Genomic DNA, 16,345 nt, shown 5'->3' with positions numbered 1-16,345 from the left:
TATCACTTCAGATTTTTCAGTTCACAATATTGTACACTATACAAAATAATATTGCTGAAATATTTATATATTCATGCAGTTTTAATCATCACAGTTAATTGGTAATACAAAGCGGTTATCACTTCAAATTTTTCAGTTCATATATTCTTCGTGGTTTGCTGTCCTGCCATAGTTGTAATGCCTTCTCAAGGTCCAATCCATTATCATCCTCCTCACAGCGTAACCAGGAATATAATTTAGTCCATTTGGGCAGAAAAGTCCTTTTCATGCTAGTATTCTTTTGTTTATTTTCTTTCGTCGAATCGTTCGCTTCAAAACATGTGTTTTCCTTGCCTTTGCGGTCTTCTGAAGAATTTCTCCGCTGTTTCTTCGTGCCGGAATTATTGCCGTTGTTGCCACTTTCTGTGTTATCTTTCGATTTATTACCGACACTGAAGAAATTACCAATTTTTTATTGAATTGCTCCTAGTACCAACTGTTTTTTCGAAAGCATACTTCTCTTTCACTCGACCGCCAAATATATATATAAATATATATATAAATATATATATATATTTCATACCTGTCAATCTGTACAGTTTTGCCATACAAAGTACGTTTTTTATGCATTTTAAGACGAGTACAACGTACAAGGAAATCTGTACGGAAAAACGCTAATTTGTCAATGATGGGTACCATCTGGTATACACCGACTATCACATAACGGTAAATCAATCAAGTCAAAGGAGTTCGCCGCTGAAGCCTCTATCTCGGTATCGTTTTTTTTGTTGCAAACTAAGCGAGCGGTTTGATGCTACTGTAGCCATCCGGAGCTACCCGAAGCTATTCCGGCTTCAGCGCCGCTATACAGAGACACGAAAGCCGGGGGGAATCGGAGAGGAGACGGACTCGCTAACACGAGGTGGTGTATCCCTGGACACAAAGAAAAACATTTCCATCTGCCGCAGGGATGTCGACCTTTTGGACTAGCTTGTGACGTCATCCACTCCGCTACAAGCACCCCTAAGGCATCATGTTAATCTGTTAATAAACAACGGGGTAGACTGCTGGAAGTGTGAATTTCCCTACGGGGATGAATAAAGTATCTATCCATCTATCTATCTATCTATCTATTTATCTACTGTGCGCATGCGTCTGCTGCCTAGGGATTTCCCATCATGCATAATTCCGAAAAAAGAAACATGGTGTACGATTATTTTGTACTTTGTACGGGAAAATATGACAGTTTGTACGGGCATGGAGCCGTGGAGGTTGACAGGTATATATATATATATATATATGTACCGGTATATATATATATATATATATATATATATATATATATATATATATATATATATATATATATATATATATACACACTATAATATACACTCCATCCACAAGCCTCCTCATTTCAAAACGTGGTTGTCTCCTCTAGTCGGCGTCCGACAAGCTGCGCCGGTGAGATAAGGCGTGCCGGCGTTTTTTCACGGCGACGTCGGCATCTCCGTCCCGTCCCATTATCATAAGAAAGAGGAAGGGAATTATCCCGGAACGCTGATTCATGTTCGAAATTGGGATTAGCAATCCGGGGCCGGTCAAATCCCTTCAAACGCCGGCCAATGAAGCGGCAGCAGATAACCAGGAAGCGCCCGGGTGCGTTTTGTTTGTTGTCGGGTACAATGAGCGTGCGTTTGAAATTGTTTCATGGACACTCAGCTTGGTGTTTTAGATGTTTTCCTTGTGTCACTGAGAATTGTGACGCCTTGTTTTCTATGCTATACTGCTCGTGCAGACCTTTTTCTTTCTTATTATGTAGCGCATATTAGCGGTTAGCCGATGTTCTGCCGAAACGTCCTACCCTGTAGAAACCTCCTACTGTAGGCTTACCTGACAGAAATTGTGTTTTCTTTCTAGTCAGGTAAAACTAGCAACACTTGAATTAGAAGAATTATTGCAAACAGAAGTTTAGCTGAAGATATAAAATGAGGTTTGGCATGCGTACATGCGGGATCAGTGTAGTCAACAGACATCATTCTAAATTTTCACCATGTCCACTGTGAGAGAGATAAACTAAAAAGAAAAATCCAGAAATCACAATGCACGGGATTTCTGAGTGGGAGAAATAGCAGGATGTTCAAATACTTATTTTCTTCACTGTATGATAGGTAGGACAAAAATGTTTACATTTCTCTGATGCCTGCGTATGCGCTATGACAGGGGTGTCCACACTTTTTAGAAAGCGGGCCAGATTTGGTAAGCTGAATTTTTTTTGAACAGTCAAGAAATTTACCCCCCGTGAAAGGTTTGCAGTGCTTGGCGACCTCGTAGTTCTTCTTTGTAACGTTTTCATTTGACTCGCGCGGTCTCGTAAAAAAGCTCTGCTGTGCTGTTAAAAACAGCTTCCAGTTGCTTGACCTTTTCACAGCGGTCGTTTCCAGTTAGCTTTTTGTAGTTAGCATGTTTCGTCTGACAGTGGCACTTGATATACTCTTCTTTGAAAACTGCCACAGTCTCTTGGCAGATTCGTCGGACGCAATACTCAAATTTCCACTTGTCCTGGAGGCGACCCTCACAGTCAACTTTGCTTTTTTATTTACAGTCGCCATGTTGGAAATGGGGTGGGGTAAAATTTTCACAGAAATCCAGCGACAAGGTGGCTAAAGTTGGCTACTGCCTTCATCTAGTGAAATGGTTATTTTATTTTATTTTTTTCTGCAAATTAATTTATACTAATGTCAATATTACTGGCACGCACATACTAAAATTTGTATGACACAGGCCATGAGCCAGTAAAAGTTAACTGGACCATGGGACAGACTTTGGACTGTTGAAAGTCAAATGTTAAGTTTATGACACAAATACTCCTTAGAATATAAAAATATCAACACAAAAAACTATCACGCCGGGTTTGTAAAGGAAGTAGACCATTTGAGAATAAATACAGTATTTATTGATAGTATTTAATATTTGTGAGTATTATTTAGGAGGACAGTGTGAAAAATGTAGTGCCCAGTTGTGGTACAAAAACTTTCATTCAGTAAAACATTTTTTTGATTTGAACACCAGGCAATACCTGAACTATCATACTGATGCTAATTTTTATGGAAAAAAAATCATAGGCGGAGTAATTTCTATTTCTTTTACATAGTAGAATCCCTATCTAAGACAGTGCCAACTAGTAGTCAAATATTGCACACTGGGGCTTTAAGATTATTTATAATTTATCTGTTAATTTTTTCATGTATCTATTCATTCTTGTATCCGTTATTATTACATAAAATACCAATATACAGGAATACCTGGTATTGATGACAACCTATTTTGAGGTATCTGATATCAGTATCAACTACCTTCTAATCACCCTTCAACAACCAGTGAGCTAAATGAATTAAATTAATTGTAAATTGTTATTAAAAAAATACATTATTGGTATTTTTCCGCTGTTTCGTTAGCCACTTATGTTAGCCACTTGGCTGCTAGTTGCTATTGCTATTGTTAACCGTTCGCCTGCTGGTCATGCAGGCCGATATAGGCTTTTGGTGTTTGTCATCTCTTTTCACTGTTTCCTTCTCTAGCCACAGATGTTGCTGGATTCAGGGTCCCGACACTTTCAATTTTTTAAAGGGACAGTGTGTAATATTTAGCCCTTCTTGGTGGTACAAAAAACTTCATGAGGTAAAAAATATTTATTTTAATAATGGCAAAAAAAATGTTATTTTTTATAAATATTCAGATATGTGTATTTCTTTTACATAGTAGAATCTATATCTAGTAGTCATCGCCATGTTTGTCCAACATCTTGCTGCCACACTGTGCTCCTTTGGTACTGGTTTTTGTTGGCATTAGACAATACAGTGCCATTGTTGGGTCATATATAATACAATGTATCTTTAAGAGATTGTAATGTATCTTCTTTGATACTTTTGTGGATTTTTCACTCACAAGGTTGGTGTCTTTGCCTTCTTTTACTGGCCTTTTTTTGTAGCTGCTCTGGTTAGCCGCTTAAGTTAGCGATGCAAACCAGTTTTAGTGGTGAATTTTTACACAATGTACCTTTAAGAAATTCGGATGTATCTTCTTTGATACTTTTGTCGATTTTTCATATACAAGTTTGGTGTCTTTGCCTTCTTTTACTGGCCTTTTTTTGTAGCTTCTCCGGTTAGCCGCTTAAGTTAGCCATGCACACCAGTTCTAGTGGTGAATTTTTACACAATGTACCTTTAAGAAATTCTAATGTACATTCTTTGATACTTTTGTGGATTTTTCATTCACATGGTTGGTGTCTTTGCATCCTTATTCCAGGGTTTTTTGTAACTTTTCTTGCTAGCCGCTTAAGTTAGTCTGGTACATCGTCTCAAGTGATGAATTATTACACACTGCCACTTTAAGAAATATAAATGTATCTTCATTGATACTCTTCAGGATTTTTCATCCACAGGGGTAGTAGTATTTAGTGTCCTAGCTGTCTTTTATTGGACTTTTAATTTGGATTCTCCTGCTAGCTGCTTAAGTTAGCCACGTACACCAGCTCTCGTAAGAATTGTTACACACTGTCTTGTTATGAAAATGATCGCTCTTTTTTGAACAGTGATCGTTAAATTCTGGCTTATCGATAGGTTTAGATATTGGCATCAGTATAAGTCTGGTATGGAAATTTTTTAATGACACGCTAGGGTGTTGAGGTAACGACCGTGTTTTTCTCCCTTTAGTCAAAGTTTTGCTTCGGCGTGTTGTGACAAATTTAAGGACAGGGACAAAAACCCATTGAGGGTTTTAATTCCTTCGGATGAAAGCGGAGTCGGAAAAAAAATAATAGACGTCCTTGGTCGGGCAGGGAATGGCTTGAAGTTGTGTGGCTGGTCATTAAACGGGAAGAAGCTTAGCTGCTGCTGTCTGCCACTGCTTCCAAATGAGCGCTCACGCAGACTCACCTTATCATTGAGCGCCAGCGGTTATTACTCAGCGTCTGTCTGCACTGATTAAAGGGAGGAACACACACCGGGACGGACGGGAACGCTGGCGCTGCAAATCCTTCTCCGTTTGCACCGTCACCGTGTTTACGGGGAAAAATGAATTTCCTGTCGGCGGGTTATTTGGATTCCTTTAGATCGGTGGTTTCAAGTCTTTTTCAAGCTGAGAGCGACTTTTCGCTACTCATTAGCGCAAAGGGAACACTGTTTGATATGCATTCCTAAAGTAACAACTTGTTATGTTATTGATATGTTGTTAATATGTTATTACAAGGTAATTTTTAAAAGGAGGGATAATTCAGGGGTTGGCAACCTAAGGACCGTCAGCTCTTATCATCCTGCCCGCCAAAGGAAAATAATCAAAATGTAATGATAATATATACAATCGTAAATAAAGTACTGCTAATAAAATGTGTTTTTGGTGGCACATTTTTCCCCATTGGCCCCTTGTTTGTCTCCAACAAAAATACCACCACAGAAATACTACAAAAATAGTACAAAACTAATTATCAAATTAAGTGCTTAAAAATCAAGGAACTAAAATATTCAGAAAAAAATGCTTAGAAATACAAAAACATTACTATAGTAATGATAAACTACAGACATAGTACCACAGAAATACTACAAAAATAGAACTACGGTAATTTTACAAAAATACGAAAGAAATACAAATAAATACCAAAGAAATAAAACGAAAAACTACTATGGAAATACTTCTAAAATATTAAAGAATTACTACAAAAATACTACACTGGAAATATTACAAAAAATACTACACAAATGCTATAAAAATACAGCTACAGAAATATTTCAAAATACTTCTACATAATACTACAAAAATACTACTACAGTAATATCACAACAGAAATACTACAAAAAATACAACTGCAGTAATTTTACAAAAATAATAATAATAATACTACAAAAATACTACTACAGAAAAAAAACACAGAAATACTACCAAAAAGTACTATGGAAATACTTCAGAAATATTAAAGAATTACTACAAAAATACTACAATGGAAATATTACAATAATACTACAGAAATTCTACATAAATACTACAAAAATACTACTACAGAAATATTACAACAGAAATACTACAGCCAGCTGTTGCTGGCTACCTGATTGGTTTTAAAGCAAGGTGCAAGCAGAGGTCTTTTGTAAAAATGTCACAACATCCTGCAAACGAGTCTACTGACGTATTTACCTTCGATGCAGACGAGCTAGGTCGAAAGAAGCGGAGTGTGTGCATAGCTCCGCTCACCAATCAAATTGTCCAGTATGCTTGGCTAGCGTTTGTGGGTGATAACAGTTTGTTGTGTGGACTTTTATTGTAAAGTATCTCAACAGTGAACCTAAATTTTTTCATGAGCTTCCATATAAAGGATTCCTTAGCGACCTGCAGCCTGTTAGTGTAACACCTTGACTGTGAACTGTAGTTGGGACTGTGCCCTTTACAAATATATCTGCGATATTTAATCTTACGTGTGCATTAATCAAGTCATCCGAACAATACGTGTGTAAATATTTTTGGGACAAATTTCTCCCCATATAGGTGTTGGGTAAAAATATGTAGTTTAAATTTTCAGTTGCATGAAGTTCTTCCCATGACAATTTACCACTGAAAAATGCAACCTTAGTTGGTTGAATGGCCCATAATAAATGTCCATGATTGATATGTAATCCTTGCACAAATACACATTTCAAAGTGCCGAGTTTCGGTGTAGCGTGCACTTCATAGGACAATGCCAAACAAACTAATGCCAGACGTTGTTTATTATGAGGGAAAAAGAAATGCGATGGCAAACAGAAGCCACCAGAGAGCAGTGTCAACATCATTTTTAGGCAGACTTGTTGAGAAACATGGCAACAATTTCAAGCATGTATTTGAAGCACTTGTACGAACCCTTTTGTGACATTGATGACAAATGCATTTTCTGCTAACTGTTGAATTCACCTATCAAATTTCAAAGTCTAAGTCAGCTTTATTGTCAGTTCTGCAGCATAACCAGAGAATTGAAGTTACGTTACTCTCAACCCTCAGTGTCTAGAACAGGGGTGTCAAACTAATTTTAACTTAGGGGCCACACGTTGGAACTAACATTGTCTCGGGGGCCGGAAGGGTAGATTAGAGAGAAAGAAGAAAAGAGAAAGAAATAAGAGAAAGAGAGGGAGAGAGAAGTATAGACGGTAGGACAAAGAAAGAGAGAAAAAAGCGCAAGAGGGAGAGGGAGAGAGAGAGAAAGCATGAAATACAAGAGATAAAAAGAGAAATAGAAAGAGAAGGGAAAAAAGAGAAATAGAGCAAAAGAGAGAAGTAGAGAAAGGAGAAGGAAAGAAAGACAGAAGAAAAATGGAAGAGAGAGAGAGAGAAAAGGAAAAAAGGAAGAGAGCAAAAGAAGGCAAAAAGACAGAAAAAGACCAAGAGGAACAAATAAAGAGAAAAGGAGAGACAGAGAAAGTGAAAGAGAGAGAGAAAGAGTGAAAAAAGGAGAAAGAGAGAGAGAGAGAAAAAGAGAAAGAAAGAAAGAAATACAAGTACAGTGCCTTTGTTCGAGGCACCTGGCTTTGGCAACATCAAGTTGACATATTTCAACCTGCTGCTTGTTTTTCTCTTGCGCTTCTCTGAGTGTCGTCTCGCGGGCCGGATTCAACCCTTTAGCGGGCCTGATCTGGCCCGCGGGCCGCCTGTTTGACACCTGTGGTCTAGAAGATCATATAAAAAAACACTATGCTAGGACAAACTGACTAGACAGTGCGGACAAAGTCAGAAAGTGCATATGGTACCTTTGTAAACAAAAGTTCTAAATCGTGCAAATGTACATGATTGTGCAATGAGCAGGGTTAGCTTATTTTGCTACTTAAGCGTTAAAGTGTTAAAAGTGAAATAGTTTCCTCAAGGCAGTGGGAATTGAGTGTATAATTTGGTTGGTTATTAATTTTTTTTTTCGAATTGAAGGTGTAGCATTAGACCCAACCTCAAGAATTAGACCAACCCAGGATGAGTTGTGGAGGGAGATCGTTAACCGCTGTTGAACGGAATCTTAATTGGATGCATCGTGCACGGTACTTATGATTTTTTTTTTTTTTAAGCCAAGTGTGTTTACTGTTTAAGTGTTTAGTCTAATAGTAGTCTGTAGTCTGTGCAGCCCTTTGAGACTTCTTGTGATTATGGGCTATTCAAATAATCATGACTTGTGTAGAGTGTTCAGTGTTTGGTCAGAATTCCTTTTTCCAATGTAATGAAATGATCAAATAATGTCAAAGCATGTGAAGTGAATACTGTCTTTTAAGTCAATCACATATATATATATATGTTATCTAACTAACACTGGTGGAATGTGAGGTTGGGGAGGGAGACATTAGCTTGCATTTGAGCATCAAAAGTTGCCGTTACAACTCCACCACAGGGGGTCTGCCACTCCCCGGAGATCGGAACCCAGAGTTAGTACACGTCTCACCTTAGAAGGGCAGTCTGAATTTGGCCGCCGGGAGGGCATCTCCTAACAGGAGGAACCGAACCAAGGCCCTGGCCAGTCCTGACCAAGTCTCAGCTCAATGGGCAGCCTGAGAACCTTGCTAAGTCAGCAGCCAGGCTTGATCAGGCTAGCAGCCAAACTGGTGGGACAAGGCCAGCGACCTCAGAGAAGCCTCGGGCCTCCAGAAGTCAACCTCTGCTTCAACAGCCTGCATCCTGTTGTCCTCGTACCAGGCCCACCAGGATTCCTCGTCATTCTACAGTCGAGGACATAAAGACTGGGCCGTCATCTTCATCGACGCAGAACTTAGAAGAACATCTCGTTGTTGCTAGGTATTGGTTTTGGTGTGACGTAAAACGGGGAACTCTATCAAAATACAATAACGTAATAATCAAGCCAATGTTGTTGTCTATCCAAATGGTGCCAGTTTAAGTTCTCAACTTATAGTTTTTGTTTTATGTTCTTATTATTTTTTTGTGTTCTATTCAAGCTTCTTCAGTCGATGATTAGTAAAAGAAAAGTATCTAAATCCAAGAGTGTGTGTGTATGTCTTGATTAAAGTATATTGAACTATCAATAACAGTAAAAATAATTCACCTAAAGTGTGTGTAGCCACCTTTCAGAATAACTAAACAAGGTTTTTCATCATTTTCCTGACATAATGATTTAGAGAGGCGATATTTGAAAAGAATAAACTCTGCTCTTTAATTCAATTGGTCAATAAACACTACAGATTAGATATAATAGAAGAATAGAATAGAATATACCTTTATTGTCATTGTTACATCATGGGCGGTGAGGGGGTGAGGGACAGACAGAGATGGGAGGATCCAACTAGATGTTTGATCTTACTGTACACACGGACCAGTGTTTTTTTCCCTAATTGCTCAGTCCACGTGTTGAATGGATTTGGGAAGTACAGTCCTCAAACATGCCCGATTAAAGTCACCGGCGACGATAAAAGCTCTGTCGGGGTGTGCAAGCTGGTATTTATTAATAGCAGCGGGCAGGAGATTTAGCGCTATGCTAACATTAGCATCCGGTGGAACTTAAACAGCAAGCACAATGACCACAGTTAGCTCTCTCGGTAGATAGAAGGGTCTACACTATACTGCTCTCTGGTGGCTTCTGTTTGCCATCGCATCTCTTCTTCCCTCATAATAAACAACGTCTGGCATTAGTTTGTTCGGCATTGTCCTATGAAGTGCACGCTACACCGATTTGCAGTAGTGTAATTCGATCTCCGAGCCATACGTACTCGTGAAAAGATCCATATATGGCTCGGTAGCCATAGGTTTAGAACATTTTTTGCCGAGTAAAATAGTTACAAAAGTCTGTAAAAAGAGCAACATTATGAGAATAATTATCTTAACAGCCCCTGTCTTATATTGTATGGGATTTTTTCCCCCATTTAATGTCGCTCCACAAAGATCATTTTATAATTACTGCTATAATTCTGTCACTCTTAAATTAATTGTCGCTGCAACAACCATGAAGAAGAGATCCTTTGTTATGCATAAGAAGATGCTAATTAATGAGGTTGCTCAACCCGCTGTAATTAAGAAACATTTGGCGTTTGGGTTGAATTTCAAACGCTGACTGATTAATCCGACACGGGGAGATTGAAGTGCGTGGGTGGGTCATCGTTTAATTAAAAAATGGATATGACTTGTCTATAATTGGTATTAGAAAATGTTCATGTAGCGCTCTCCTAATGACGTTTAGCGGAGCAGAGCGCCAACATTAATCCTGCTTTTATGTACACTTAAAAACGCATTAACCCCGACGCTCTACTTTATTTTCGACATCACGTGAATTAATCCCCCTCTAAAAACAATCGCGTATAAATAGAATACTTAAAGTATTATGGAAGAGTACCCAGACTTCGCTACACCAGGAGCGATCTTACGTTTAAATAAAACAAACAAATTATAGTGCCATAATACGGTATTTTACTAAACTATTTGCCATTCTTCTAATTAAATCGCAGTAGCCATAAAATTTAACGATTATTTATGTAACGGGTGTAATAATAACTTTTGTTTTATTGAAATTCCTGTTGAAATATGTGTATAGTTTTTGGTAAATGTCCTGCAATGATGAGTCCAACAGTGCTATCTGCTGGTACGGGGTGGGGTTTGGTTTTGGCTTCTGACATGTGACCGGGAGGCGGGGTTTGTTTGAGAGAACTGGAATGGTAAGACACATCTTTTGGTAATAATAATAATAATAATAATATAATAATAATAATTTCCTTGTATTGTCATTCTGTGTAACAATGTACACAGAACGAAATGTCGATTGCACCTGACCTGTTGTAGCGAGCCGATGCAGCCGCAGCCAACAGAGGGCGCCGCCGACCACTTTTAAGTCTTAGGAATGACTCGGCCGGGGCGCGAACCACCGACCTCCCAGTGCTCCACAAAAGAAGTTAATTTTAAACATTATAACCCCAGCTGACAAATCTCTCAACATGCACAGTAATGTGATTGATATTGTCAAGCTGTTTAGGTTTATTTTCGTTTTGTTTCTGTTTTACAAAATTATGAATTCCCCTTGTAGAGATCAAAGAGATCAAAGCCAACAGAAAAGCTAATGTTGTGACTCATCCATTTGGAGGTAACTTGTACCCGTTTTTATACTCATTATTGTTTTTATTTCTATTTTTTCATATACATTAAAAAAGGATGATGTTGGTTAAAATTCAGACGAAAGAAAAATATGTTGAATCCATTGTAAACGTTAAAAATCCACTATACGATCTCTTGTTAGAAGTATCTTGTTAAAATGTAAAGATGTAAAAATGTATTGTGATATTCTAAAATGTATTTTCTGTAAAGTGAAAAAAAAGCTCTTTGATATGCTTTGTTGGCAGTCTTATCAGAGAGAACTGCAATGAGATCAAAGAGATCAAAGCCAACAGAAAAGCTAATGTTGTGACTCATCCATTTGCAGTAACTGTAATAAAAACCTCATCATCCAGTCCAGCGTGAATGTGGATCTTTGGTGGGACACGTACACCGCGGTTACATTTACTTTCCAGACTAAGAAATCTCTCCCAAGTAAAAGTCGATTTTTCTTGTTTTGCACACAAGACAAGGAGAAAATGAAGAAAACAATTGTTAGGGTTTGTGGGGTGGACCCATGTGGGGAAAGCAGGAACTGGAGTTCAAAAAGAGGGATGGAGGTACAAAGTGAAAAACAAGGGTTCACGAAACAAAAAAATGGAAAATACAAGCAATAAAGTAATAAAAGTGGGTACCAAACAACAAACAAAATGTCCAAACAAGAAACCAAAACAATAGAAAACAGACCTGGGGTGACGGTGGAATGAAAATGATGGTGTGAGGATATTTAGGGACAGGTTTGTGGAAATTGGACACACTTGTGCCCAGTTCCAAACACGCTTGGTGTCCCCTTGTGGAAGAATGAGCACTAGACCCTAACATTATCTCCCCCTTAAGGGCCGGATACTAGAGTTAAGGCGCAAAAAGTTGAGTGACATCCACCAAAAAAAAAAGTTCCGGAAGCTGCAGCAACGGGACGGCTCGAGGTCCTTGCCCTTCACTGCCTAGATAGGAAACCAGGCGCGGCACCGGGGCTTTTTCCTCGCCTTCGAGACAGGAAAGCAGGCACAGCCGAGGGGCCCTTCTCCTTGCCGCCAAGACAGGAACCAGTCGCAACCGAGGGGCTTTCTACTCTCCGCCAAGACAGGAACCAGGTATGGCCAAGAGGCTGTCTCCTTGCTGCTGGACAGAAACCAAAAGCAATCGCTGGGACAGGGATGTTGGAGCGCCCCTTTGCATCCTTTCGGGGTCGGCTCTTCCTGTTAGGGTTTGTAGGGTTGACGTATTTGGGGCAAGCAGGAACTAGAAGCAGGGGTGCTCAAAAAGAGGGGTCTTATTTAATAACAAAAGGAGGTACAAAGTGACAAACAATAGTTCACAAAACAACAAAATGCCCTGACTTAACCAAACCTGACAAAGCCTAAACCAGAAACAAATACCAAAACCCTAAATAGGAAATACACAGAATAAAGTAACTAACTAACACGTGGGCCCTAAACCACAAACAAAATGTCCACACAAGAAACCAAAACAAAGGAATGGTAAAACCTTGTACACCATTTTCATATTTCGTAATCATTTTCCATTTCTGATTGTTGTTGTCACTGTTTTCCACTTTTAATTCCCCTTATCACTAACTTATTATGGGCGGAAAATGAAAATAAAACCTGCAAAATCACAATCAAATGAGACGTGATCCTTCTCAAAGGCGCTGATGGATTGAAGTAGAAGAGATCAAGCAGGGCACTGTTGCCATCTACTGTTAAGAAGTGTAACTGACTCCGTTTTTTTCTTCTTTGCATCATTTTGCATAGGAAAATTTCCTCGTCCCACGGAAAAAAGGTCCGCGACACTGTTGGAGCCCAACCCGCCAGTTACAAAACCCTGCTCAAGACCACCAGTTGACAAAAAAAGGCATTAGGTTTTGTCTCATCACCACATTATCTTTATTCACTTTTCAAAAGACGAATGTTTGAGAATGGAGGAAAAAAAGTACGACCAAAAGATATAAATAAAGCACGATGAGGGAAACAACTCTTTGGTGTATCTGATGATGAATCAGACTTAGTAGGACATTAAATAACTATGTTGTAAATGCGATTCAAATCATGGCCGCACATATTCAATAACGTTCTCCACTTTCAATACTTAGCTTGAGGTGAGAAAAAGTGAAACACCATTTTGTAATGATTTTCAATCTCTTTCTGTTTTATCCATTATGTAATGTTTTTATTTGGTACTGTGACTAAAAATAGTGTGATATTGAGATAAGGCCATATGCCTTTTTAATGCCATTTATGTCCCTAGAGGCCTGGTGGTTAGGATCCGATGCTGTTGCCGCCATTATTATGCAATTGTTGTCAGCGATATTGTTTGACCGATCGATAATTAGTCAAATCTGGTAATTTTCTGGTACAGAGACCCTTGTCTAGTTTACCCTTCACTCATAGGAGGTTCACTGCTTTGTGGATTTTGAATTGAATTGCCTTTATTGTCATTGATAAACGTATTGTGTTTAGACAGCAAACAGCAAATGCTGTTACGGAGCAGGTTAGGGAGGGTCTTATGTGTTGGGTGGGTGTGGCTCTATATGTGCACGAATGTGATAGGCTGGTGTATGCCATCAGTTTAACAGTGGGGCTTGCGCACAAGTACTTACCAAAACTGCACAGCATGTCGTCAGATAGCCTTTAAATAAAATTAAATGTGTCAACTCCATCGGACTCTGATAATAGTCAGAAAAGCGCAAAGAAATGGTGATTACCTCTGGGTTCAAAAAGACTGAGGCAGCGTCGGAAGAGAAGGCAGCAGGTCCGGCTTACTGCTACTGCTAGGCTAACAAATTTCTAAAGCCACCCCTGCCGAGCCAGTATCTCACCAACGGAAGATCCGTTACCCTAGAAACAGATGACCATGGGCTACAACTTGTGGGAAACCTCCCATTCGGGATGATTGTGTTTTCATCATCGTGGAGACCTGGCTCAATTCGAGGTTACCCGGTGCTAGCGTGGAGCTAGCCGGCTGCTCTCGACATTGCTTTTTGCACTGAAAAGAGAGGCATTTGATTTTCTTGAACTTTTACTAAATGACCATTCATTCAACTCCAATTATTTGTAGATCTGTAGTAGTTATTTTGTTACAGTTGTGTACTCTTAGTCAGTAATGGCGTCATCTTGAGGTAAGTTTGCCCCTAGGGAGTTTTGGTAAATAATGCGATGCTACTTTGCATATTTTCATTTTTTGCCGAGGGTTCTTGTCCCCATTAACCACAATAACTGTGGGATATAAGGCACATGCCAATTTGCGCTATTTGGGTGCACCTCATAGTCCGGAAAATACGGAAATTGCGTAATTTACGATCAGAGGTTGAGGCAAAATCTATCGATTTGATGTCAACAAACCCTGTGATGCCTGCTTTGCCTCGCCCCCTCTTTCTGGGAGCGCTGCCACCTGGCCCCAGGCCCCCCGGGCCCCTGGGCCCCAGGTCCCCGACCCATGGCCCGGGGCTATGCGCTGATCACACGAGTCGGACCGAGTTGTTTAATGTCTTCAAACTGAAGTTACCGCTCAAGCTCGACTCAATCCATCACAAAGAGACAAAAGTGAGGGGGGGAGGTTCACCGCCAGAGGCCAGGCCTTTTTCATGGGCGGGGTGAGGTGTTAGGCCACAATCCCCCTCAACCTCCATTCTCCGCTTTCCACAGAAGGGTTAATGACGGCGCGAATAGGCCGCCATTGTCCCGTGTCGAAAGGGCGGCCATTGTGGCGGCGGGACAATGGGCGGGAGCTTTGAAAAAGTTTGGGATTTTACCTCTGTTTTTGTTGTTTTGTGCGGGGGCTTCAGGTCTGTTCAATGGCTGTCTTTGATTGGGCGGGACTCAAATGGGTTGAATTCCTGCATCCGGCCATCAATCTGTAAGCTAACAAAAAAAAAACGCTGAATAAGCAAGGCCACACCCATTTTTTTATTACAATAGTTAGAAGGAAATGAAAACCAAACATGGTAAATTAAGAGAAAATTGATCTCTTATTTTTGACTGTTTAAGTATTTTGTTTCAGTTTTTCTTTTACTTATTGACTACATTTTTATTTCACTACACTCCTTTGCAGGCATGAAAATCTCTTACCTGTCGGCAAAATTCAATGTTTTGAAGTAAAAGAAAGTGACCTGCATAAATTTTGTCGATCCGAAGAGAAAATGTTTTTCAGGGAAGGGGGGTTATTGTGACATTGCGCAGAGAGTGAATCAGGCGTGTGCGGTTGTGCTTTGTAAAAAAAAAAAAAAGTGAAGTACTGTATCAATTTATGTATTACGCGCAGGTTGGTTGCGTATTATACACGAGGTTTCACGGTTAGCATAGTCCCGTATTTGTGCTATGGTTAAGCAGTCTCATCTCATCTCATTAGCTGCACGGCTTATCCTCAGTAGGGTCGCGGGGGAGCTGGAGCCCATCCCAGCAATCATCGGGCAGTGGGCAGGGGACACCCTAAACTGGTTGCCAGCCAATGGCAGGGCACACAGGGACAGACAACTCGCTCGCCCATTCACACCTAGGGACAATTTGAACCGGCCAATCCACCTGAAATGCATGTCTTTGGAATGTGGGAGTGCCCGGAGGAAGCAAGGACAGGGAGAACATACGAACTCCGCACAGGAAGTCTGGTAGCTGGATTTGAACCCACACAGGAGGTTCCCAGGACCTTAGAACTGTGCCGCACACGCGCTAACCACTGCTCCGCCGTGCTGCCCGGTTAAGCAGTCACAACCACAAAACATTGGGTGCAACAGGAATCTAACCCGGGTCATGGTGAGGAGTGCCGAAACCTAACCACTAGATTACCAGTAATACCTATGACCTATGAAAAGGTATTCAGATTTATCTCATAAGCACACATTTTTGTACTCAAGGGACCAGAGACGAATGTTAGAGAATGGAGAAAACAGTCGTCCTGAAAGATATAAATAAATTCAATAAAAGCATGATGAGAGAAACAACTCTTGTGTATCTGATGATGAATCGGACTTTAAATGACATTAAATAAATAAATTGTAAATGGTATGTTGGTATTGTGTTCGTAGTTCAAATTGTCAATAAATTGTTTTAATAATGGCTGCACCTATTTATTAACGTTTTTTAATTACGATGCTTAGTTTGAGCGGAGAAATAGTGAAACAAAATGTTGTACTGATTTTTGATGAAAAAAAAATGAAGGGTGCGCATTATACACGAATGAATATGGTATCTCCCTTCTCCACCTTTCAACTTGTAACCCATTTTCCGGTGATCACTGGGCCCAGGAAGCAGGTCGCTCTGAACGCAGAAGTGGGACTTCCGTGGCG

Source organism: Urocampus carinirostris, chromosome 19, assembly GCF_059441175.1.
Source record: "Urocampus carinirostris isolate Australia breed hairy pipefish chromosome 19, RoL_Ucar_1.0, whole genome shotgun sequence".
NCBI classification, from domain to species: Eukaryota; Metazoa; Chordata; class Actinopteri; order Syngnathiformes; family Syngnathidae; genus Urocampus; species Urocampus carinirostris.
This window is presented reverse-complemented; position numbering follows the sequence as displayed.